This window comes from Patiria miniata, unplaced genomic scaffold, assembly GCF_015706575.1.
Source record: "Patiria miniata isolate m_02_andy unplaced genomic scaffold, ASM1570657v1 HiC_scaffold_16, whole genome shotgun sequence".
Classification (NCBI taxonomy): Eukaryota; Metazoa; Echinodermata; class Asteroidea; order Valvatida; family Asterinidae; genus Patiria; species Patiria miniata.
This window is the reverse complement of record NW_024037054.1, coordinates 14199053-14208376: the sequence shown is the minus strand read 5'-3', so window position 1 is coordinate 14208376 and position 9324 is coordinate 14199053.

Here is a 9324-nt window from a genome sequence, read left to right as displayed (position 1 = left end):
ATTGGTCCGAGCACTGCTCCTTGCGGAACTCTTGATGTGGCAAAAGTCCGAGAGCCCATTGAGGATTAATTAGAATGTCGCGCACAAAAGCATTGATGGTGGCAGCGAGTAGGTGGGGGTGTCCAACCGTCAAAACCGTCACTCTTAAGTGACACACCCCGTGCGTTTCGGAGGGGGCACCACCTAAAGACCCCCCCCCCCCCAAAAAAAAATGACTTTTAATTAGAATATCGCGCACAAGCACGGTTCCAAAGCGAAAAGATAGTTTTCGAAAATTTATCAATAACCAATAACTTAAGGATGAGAAATCCTGTGTGCATTCATGTTTAAGAACGGCCTCATTAGCACTAATTATTTACTGTTAATTAAACTTTTGAGCGCAAGAGCGAAACCTTCACTATAAGCTGCTTGTGACTATAATGCAAGATCCACAACTTAAGAATGGCTTTTCCCGTGCATTTTGTGCTTAAGAACGAGTTAAAGTTCAATAATTAGCCGTCTTCTAAGGTGTTTTTTGTTTTATGTGTTTAAACATTGAGCACAACGCTCATTCCAACACCAAACGGTAGTGTACGAGTCAGCGTTTGCAGAATGTCAAGTTAAGAATAAAAAACACTCGTGCAAAATCTGCAAACGGCTTTATTTACCGCGAAATAACGCAAAACCGTAAAGCCCGGTTCATACTTCATGCGAAAGCGAATGCGAAGCGAATTTGACGTCATAAAACATTTGCTGCGAAATTCGCCCGAGTTGAAATATGTTCAACTTTTACGAATTCGCAGCGCGAATACTTGCCACGACGTCACAAGTCGCGTTCGCTTTCGCTTTCGCGCAGAGTATGAATTATCTTTGCCTGCGTTACGGTTGTATAGCAGGCAAAATTTTTCTAATCGGTTGAGGAATGAATTCCGCGAGGCGGTAGTGCGTGTAAGGGTGGAAAGGGTGTGTCAAATTTGAATATGAAAGACGTGCATAGAATGTACGTAGAACGTGTGAGGCGAAGGCGTGGGGGATCTTCTAGCTTGCGACTTCAGGTCAGTTAAGAACAAACAGAGAATGGATCAGCTTTATTAAAAATAGCTTTATGTAAACGTTCGAAACGTTTTGTCTTGCTGGCAACCACAAGGTTTTCCAGAGTTTTTGCTCATTGAGTTTTATCTCTGGTTTTTAATCCAGTGGTTTATTCGGGAGTTTGTACGATTACATTGAATATCTGTATAATTATTGTTTAAAATTAAACAATTAAAGAGCCAGCTCCAACTGGTTGACTGCCTCTTGGCAAGCCGTACCCTATATATGGTAATATATGTTGTGTATTAATTTGGTGTTGTGTTCATAGGAAAGGATGTATCTTTAGAATAGACCCGGGCTTAACTCTTTTTTGTGTGAAATGACGTAATAGCATTGAGGCATACGTATCAGTTTGCAAAACAGCCCCCAAGAATCGCGAAATACCATGACCGTAATTTTAAAAATAAACACGTACCGTACACATGTAGTGTAAAATAACAGAGTGTTACACAGTTTTGGAATTACAACGCATTATTTGTGAATTATTCATTCTTTTTCAAAAACTTCTAAATCCCCAGAAACACTCCCACTTCCTGATCTCACGGTATTGTAGAGGTTCCGATTTATGCATAATTATGTATAGGCCTCATTAGTACTTTTTTGGTATCAATCATTTAATTCATAAACAAATAATTATACATATATAGGTTTGCCCTTCCTCCACTTAAAAGTACACATTCATAACAGTCCCATGGTCTATTTCGGTCAAAATCAAAGAATGTCTTGAATCAAGAATCACTCTATAGGCCCTACATGAACCATTATACACATGAATGTATTGATCTGATAATATATGAAATATTGCGGTGTTTTTTTTTACTTTCTTTTTAAAGAAACTGTGCGCCTTTGGTTGGAAAAGTTTAACACTCCATAAACAGCTGTAAAAATGTTGTTACTTTAATTAAACATGCGTATGACTTCCGTTAGTTGGGATCTATGTTTTCCGGATGAGTGGAAAAGCATGCCCGTTTAGAACAGCGCTTCTTTGGTGTGTCCAATTCAATAGCAGTTTTTAAAGGGGAAAACATCAATCCCGGCCATTTTGTATCATCCTTTTTTATGCCGAAAAGGACTCGCATCAAACTAGGGAGAAAATCCAAATGGCCCTTAGGATCCCCGGCATACTAAAGTGTTCGCCATATCATACATCCTAAATCTTTTGCTTGCTTTCAGGCCTTCTTCGTATTGTATCTCTCTTTAATAATTCAGGCTCCGCCATGAGTGAGTCTGCTTTACAGTCCATTCATGTATCAGGTAGGCTTTGATACATCGTCAAAAAATCTAAATACCATGAGAATTGACTAACTGGGCCATATTAACGCGGACATTTATTTCTTAATAACGTGATAGGTTGCATTATTGCGTAATTCGCAAAATCATGACTATCTCGAATATTTGGGCCGGCATAATATTAATGCATAATATCGTATATTTCACTATGTTACATTGCAGTGGTTTTGCAATGCAGTACGTGGGTAGCGATGCTTTGGTGTGCATTGCGTAATACCTTTTAAGCCGCGCAGAAATCGGCAATTAACTTGCCGTTCTTAAGTGAATTTTGCACGGGATTTTTTATTTGTAAGTTGAAATTCTGCAAAAGCAGACTCATTCATGACTGTTTGGTGTTGGAATGATCGTTCTAATGAACTTAGACATAAAAAAAACATTTAGGCGGTGTCCCCTCCCAGACGCACGGGTATGACACTAAAGAATTACGGTTTTGAAGGTTGGACACCCCACCTACTCGCTGCCGCCATTAAACCTTTGTGAGAGACCTCAATGGGCTCTCGGATTATTTTGGGTAAAATACGAACAAGGAAATATTTGAGAGGATTTCCGACCAAGAGGATAACACAGAAACGGCCACTATTAAGAGCAGGAATTTGAAATCCCCTAACTGACGCAAAATGCTTTGAATGTTGTAATTCCAGGCCATTATAGCAAAAGGGATTTGATTTCGCATCAACGCTGTTTCTTTCAACGGCCTCATAATGTACAATCTCCGTAATGCCAACCTTTGGAAATTGCCCAACTATAGGCCTATTGGATTGGAAAAAATATTGCCTGTTGCAGCCGATTTTTTGTTTGTTTACGCCATTTGCCCCTTACTGTTTAAAAATATGGCCAACTCCCAGCAATGGCGAAATTCTTGAATTATTTTATTTTCACTTGGGTGAGCAGCTCTTTGGGTGAGCTGGCCAAATGTAGAAAAGAAAAGAAAAGGTGAAATTATCGGAATCGTTCTTTTGCCGGCGCAGCCCCCCACTTTTTAGCGTCATGACCCGCCCCTAAAAGGGTCAGACAAAATGGCATTTAATGGTTTTGAACTTGTTGAAATACCGCCTAGGCTATATGTGTTGGGAGAGAGTGTACCCAAAAATGCATATAGAGTCAGTCCCACTAGAGCACATAGGAATGGGCGCACAGTGACGGTTGTTGCAACTATATGCTTAGTACTAGTACCTTTTTTCCCCGGTCGTCAGAGAGCATTGCCATAAAAAAAAATGTTGATATTTACCCAACTGCATGAAGACCATGATTTTGGAAATTTCGGAGTTGTGAAGTGAAGCTTGAGGAAACTGAAGATCGGAAGCCTGCGTCTCCATCTTGTCTCTCAATATTTCTGACATCTTCATGATTTCCTTCCGACGCGGATACAGCCAAAGGTGGTGTATTTACACCGAAGCGGCGGGTAAGAAATTTGAGAGCGCCTGCCACGTGCTTCTGGAAAAGATGCAAACGAGCCGACCGTCGCATCAGCAGGGCTGCACCACCATTCCTTGCAATTGGCATAAAATAATCATATGGCCATTGCAAATTGACATGAATGGGATATTTGTACATTCCACAGCACAAAGAGGGAAATGTGGTCCACATTGTAATGTTTTGTAAAAGTGGATACACACAACAAAACGTATGAACCGCGGCCCGCTGGTCTCGTCAAAAGCGCCTTTGAAAACTTAAATAATTTGGGGCGCCTCACGCGGATTGAGCGCCCCAAGAGTCTACCGGCATTCAAGAGAATTTTTGTAAAGACCGTGCCGGTCGATGTTATTTCTCAAACGCCACAGGTCGAACGCTGCATCAGCAGAAAGATCCGAAGGAAAATGGGTTTCGTACCACACGAGGGCGCCGTGCGAGGCTGGTTTTAGTCTGATTCCCAGACCTGGCAATTATTCCCGACGCTCACGTCTTAAATTGTAAACTATAGGTAGGAGACCAGTAAATAAACTTCCATAGACCCCAATGGTAAATGCTCCCACTTCAAAAGTTCGGGAAAAATACTCACAACTCTCCAAGGTGTTCGAGACACACATCAAATTATAGCTTATTTCATCATCTTTCATTTTCTTTTCAATTTTCGGGGGGTCAACTGATGACTTTTAGGAGAAATTTCCATCTGAAGATGATCACCCCTGAAAATAGTCCTGAAGCCCATCGCCATTTTGAAAAACGATGCCTACACTCATTGCAAAGTAGAGCGCTTTTAGGGTCCAAATTACATCAAAATTACACAGAACTGCAAGCTCCCAGTCCTGTGCACGGTTTCCACCCATATTTTTTACAAACCCTCAAGTTCATGGCCCACAGCATGCTCAAATACCGAAGATTTTGAGGGCATGCAAATCGTGATTTAGCCGGCGCAGGCAATTTCGGACCGATTTACTGGTCTGCACCCTATAAAGAAGCTAGGTTTTCAAAAAATTCTCCAAAACACTTGTACGGCACGAGGAAGGATGGATGACTCATATTTCATCCAAAAATTGCGAGAAAAAAATCTTTGACTGCGATTTCTGGCCTGAAAACAAACCCTCTGTTTGCGGCTACCTTACTGTAGGGCGCCCCCAACGGGCGTTAATTGAGTATTTGCTCCTTCCGACCCCAAATTACCCCCCCCCCCCTTGTTCGCTCAAAATTGTTGTGATCGGAGGACGGTCCATCGGCCCTATTCAGATTTTGGGCGCATTTGTTGCGGAACCGCCATTGGTGACCCCTTTTTCAAACGCTGCCCCCCCCCCCCAGGTTCCGCCCTCCTGAAAAAAAAAACACTCCGCAAACATTTGACAACAAACGGTGGAAGGCGCCATTTTGAAACTATAAAGAAGCGAGGTTTTGAAAAATTTCTCCAAACCACTTGTACGGCACGACGAAGGATGGATGACTCATATTTCATCAAAAAAATGCCAGAAAAAAAATCTCTGACAGCGATTTCTGGCCTGAAAACAAGCCCTCTTTTCGCGGCTACCTTACTGTAGGGCGCCCCCAACGGGCGTTAATTGAGTTTTTTTTCCTTCCGACCCCAAATTACCACCCCCCCCCCTTGTTCGCTCAAAATTGTTGTGATCGGAGGACGGTCCATCGGCCCAAGGCTATTCAGATTTTGGGCGCATTTGTTGCGGATCCGCCATTGGTGACCCCTTTTGAAACACTGCCCCCCCCCCCACCCAGGTTCCGCCCCCTGAAAAAAAAACACTCCGCAAACATTTGACAACAAACGGTTGAAGGCGCCATTTTGAAACTATAGGTAGCAGACCAGTAAATAAACTTCCATAGACCCCAATGGTAAATGCTCCCACTTCAAAAATTCGGGAAAAATACTCACAACTCTCCAAGGTGTTCGAGACACACATCAAATTATAGCTTATTTCATCATCTTTCATTTTCTTTTCAATTTTTGGGGGGTCAACTGATGACTTTTAGGAGAAATTTCCATCTGAAGATGATCACCCCTGAAAATAGTCCTGAAGCCCATCGCCATTTTGAAAAACGATGCCTACACTCCATTGCAAAGTAGAGCGCTTTTAGGGTCCAAATTACATCAAAATTACACAGAACTGCAAGCTCCCAGTCCTGTGCACGGTTTCCACCCATATTTTTTACAAACCCTCAAGTTCATGGCCCACAGCATGCTCAAATACCAAAGATTTTGACCGATTTACTGGTCTGCACCCTCAGGCAGCCTCCGTGGCTAAAAATAAACATGACGACATTAACGGCCCTTTTTCAAAGCGCGGCTTCGTTTCCGATATCGCTTTATTCCTTGTAGCTTTCAATGTTCTGATCAAATCTTTAAATAAATCACTTGCTTCGTAATATCATACCGTTATGATAATACAGTTTGATGGTTTTTGTAAGATAACATTGAGTTATTTTGATCTGGAATCTCTCAAAATTACGGAACCAAATAGCACTGTTAGCAGGCGGAGCCGAATGGAGACCGAGTTTTGGAAAATCTCAGTAACGGTCGTCAAATTAAAAATTGTACATGACGCATCAAAAAGTTCGCCCGTACGATCCGAGTATATTTGATGCACAAAATCGTCGTTGAATTTCAAGCATTGTTAGCGCGATAGCCGCCGCCCGATCTGTGTATCACCCGTTTACCCAATCTTATCCTAGCATCACAATTTCAATTTATCTCACAAATTAAATTTGAATAGGTTTACAACTAAAACAATAGATAATTAAAGTCAGTGAAAAAAATGCAATCCGAATAAAAGTCAACTTTAATGGAACAAAAGAGACGCGTATAAGGATATTAATAAAAGGGCCCCGGTATACACATGAGCAAGAGGGAGGCGGGATTTTTTTTTGTCGAGTGATGAGATGGGAGAGGGGGGGGGAAACAAGCGAAATATATTTATTAAAAGTCGTAAGTGGAGACATGTTTTTTTAAATAAAAGGGCTATAAGCTGTACATGTATACAAAACAGGCAGCCAGCCCCGCCCCTATCCCCTTCCAATGCCATACACACTCGCTAATGCGCTAGCCAACTCTGAATACGGTGCACGTGCGGGAATTAAATATATATAGCGCCGCCTACGTTAGGGTGAGGAAAGTTTTGGTGAAATTTTTCCTAAAAAATTACCTCGACTTTTTAAATACGGCGAATTTTTGAATTTTGAAACTACAGTTCTATTCAGTTTGCAATTTCCTCTTCAAAAAGTATCATTATGTGGGATAAAAATGCTGCCAAAGTGCTGTAATTCGTGATTTTCCGCTTCAATATTCCCCATTCAGATGCACCCAAGCGTGAAAAAAGATCGCGGCGTTTAATCCTTTGGCCTCAATGGAAACATTTTATTGTTAACGCAAGATTCAACAAAAGAAGTTAACAAAGGAAATGGGCTTCTCTGCATCCGTTGAACACGTGTGTTTTGTACTGAAACCAAGGATTATACGAGTTTTATTTCAATGAATTTCACGCTTTTAGTTCAGTTGACACCCTTTATCCTTTTCCAATCAAATTTAGATCAACTTGAACAGCTACTCCCAAAATCAAACGAATGATATACATTGTCAGACTGTGTTTTACGTCTAAGCGTGCATGGGCGTGCACGTGAAAAGCCGTGATAAGCCTACCTTACACTTATAATTAAAAAGAACAATTTGAGCGCGTTAGTGGTCTGCTGGACGGGCGTAGGACTCCCAATCTGGCGACTCAGGTTCGAATCCCACCATGATTATTGTTGATGATTGTTACTTAATTTTCTTCTTTTCTCTTTTTTCCCCCAAAAATAAATTTAGTGAACTTATCTTTAAAACAAAAATGAAGTTTTGTTTTCCGAATAAAATACATCAAAAATACATGTATAAACAATAAAATTGTATGGTATATTCTTTTTTTTTTTTTTTTTTTTTAATACTATTTAATCCTCCATCCATGATGGGATCAAGAAATTGAAAATTAAAGGAGAGACAAGTTTGGATTTTTTTCTGAAAATGATTTTGATTTTAATTCTTTCAACTGCATTTAACACTTTATATAAAACTTAACACATAGTTATCACTGACTGTGTTATTATTGAAATAGTTGAAGAGCATTTTATTGCAAAAATGAAACAAATTTTAAGGGAAGATACATCATTTGCAAGCATAGAAAACGACACGGTCAAATTTTCACGAAATACTTCACTGGATTGTTAGGAAATGACAGTCTAAAGCTTAGCATCCTGTAAAATCATGGCTCCTGGTGTGCTGACATTTTCAAGAAAAATTGTATTTTTCCAACACTGGTTGGCCAACCAGCAGTGGAAAAAAATGGCTATAAAAACAGTGCCTAATTTGTCATATTGAGTTATTTCGCGTTATCGTTGCAATTGATTACACAATGGTGAAAGGTAAGCCTTCTAGACTGATTCTCTGACCTTACAATTCCCAAAAGTCTACAAATTGCTCTGCTTCATCTTAAGTGGTTCAGGGAACCAGACTACAAGAACATGATTGGTTTTCTTGGTTTTCCAGCATATACAAGCCCAAAACGTGAAACAAGCCAGTTGAACAATATTTGCTATAACATAATAATCCTCCAAATCCATTTATTTTTTTAAATTGCAGCAAAGACAAATGTTGTACATTCCCTTTAACCAAAATATTTCACGCATGTCAGTACTGCATGCATACAGTTTTAAAAAAACCAATGATAAGGACTAGTAACTGGGTTTTGGCATTTAAGATGACTCATTGTCCAAAATCAACAAATTATATTGTTTTCCAATTACCAATTTTCTATCTATTTGTTATTTAAACAGAGGAAAACAACTCTTTTGTTCTGTTTTTGGACATTTACAACCCTCAGAACAAGTAGCATTTAATTTGGTAGCTTTTCCATGCAAACAGGTCCCCTTCCCTACTGAGTACACTAGACTGTTTGCCTACATATCATTTCTGACAGGGATATTGGGAACCAGTTTTCCCTACAAGAACTGACTTATTCTAGGGCTACATATAATGACAATCTAAGTATATTACATAACCAAATATGGGCCAAATTTGTTGTTCTCATGCAAACGTGACTAATTGTTGTATTGTTAGAATATACAGCAAAAAAGAACTTTTCTTGGGGGTGGAGTCTCAGTAATTGCACAGACTGTGGTTATAAAAACAACTAAATTTCATGTATGTAGACGCCTACTAAGGAAATAGGACTACTGAAATATACTGAAATAACAGCTAACTTTGACCCAGGATGGGATGGACCAACAAAGAGCATGAAAACTCCTCTTTTCAACTGTTCTCAGACTTTAATTTAAAATTATATCCAAGTGAGAGATATTGAGGCTGTGTTCAATCGATGGGTACGATGCACCCATGCCCAACCTTGCATCATTCAATGACTGTTTATTGCCTCCAAGCAAGTGTCTGAAAACTTGGTAAAAGGAATAACATGGAGCACAATATTTGAGTGAGTAACCAAACCACATTACTCTGAATTACTAAACATGCAAGACAATCTAAACCGCATGGATGTT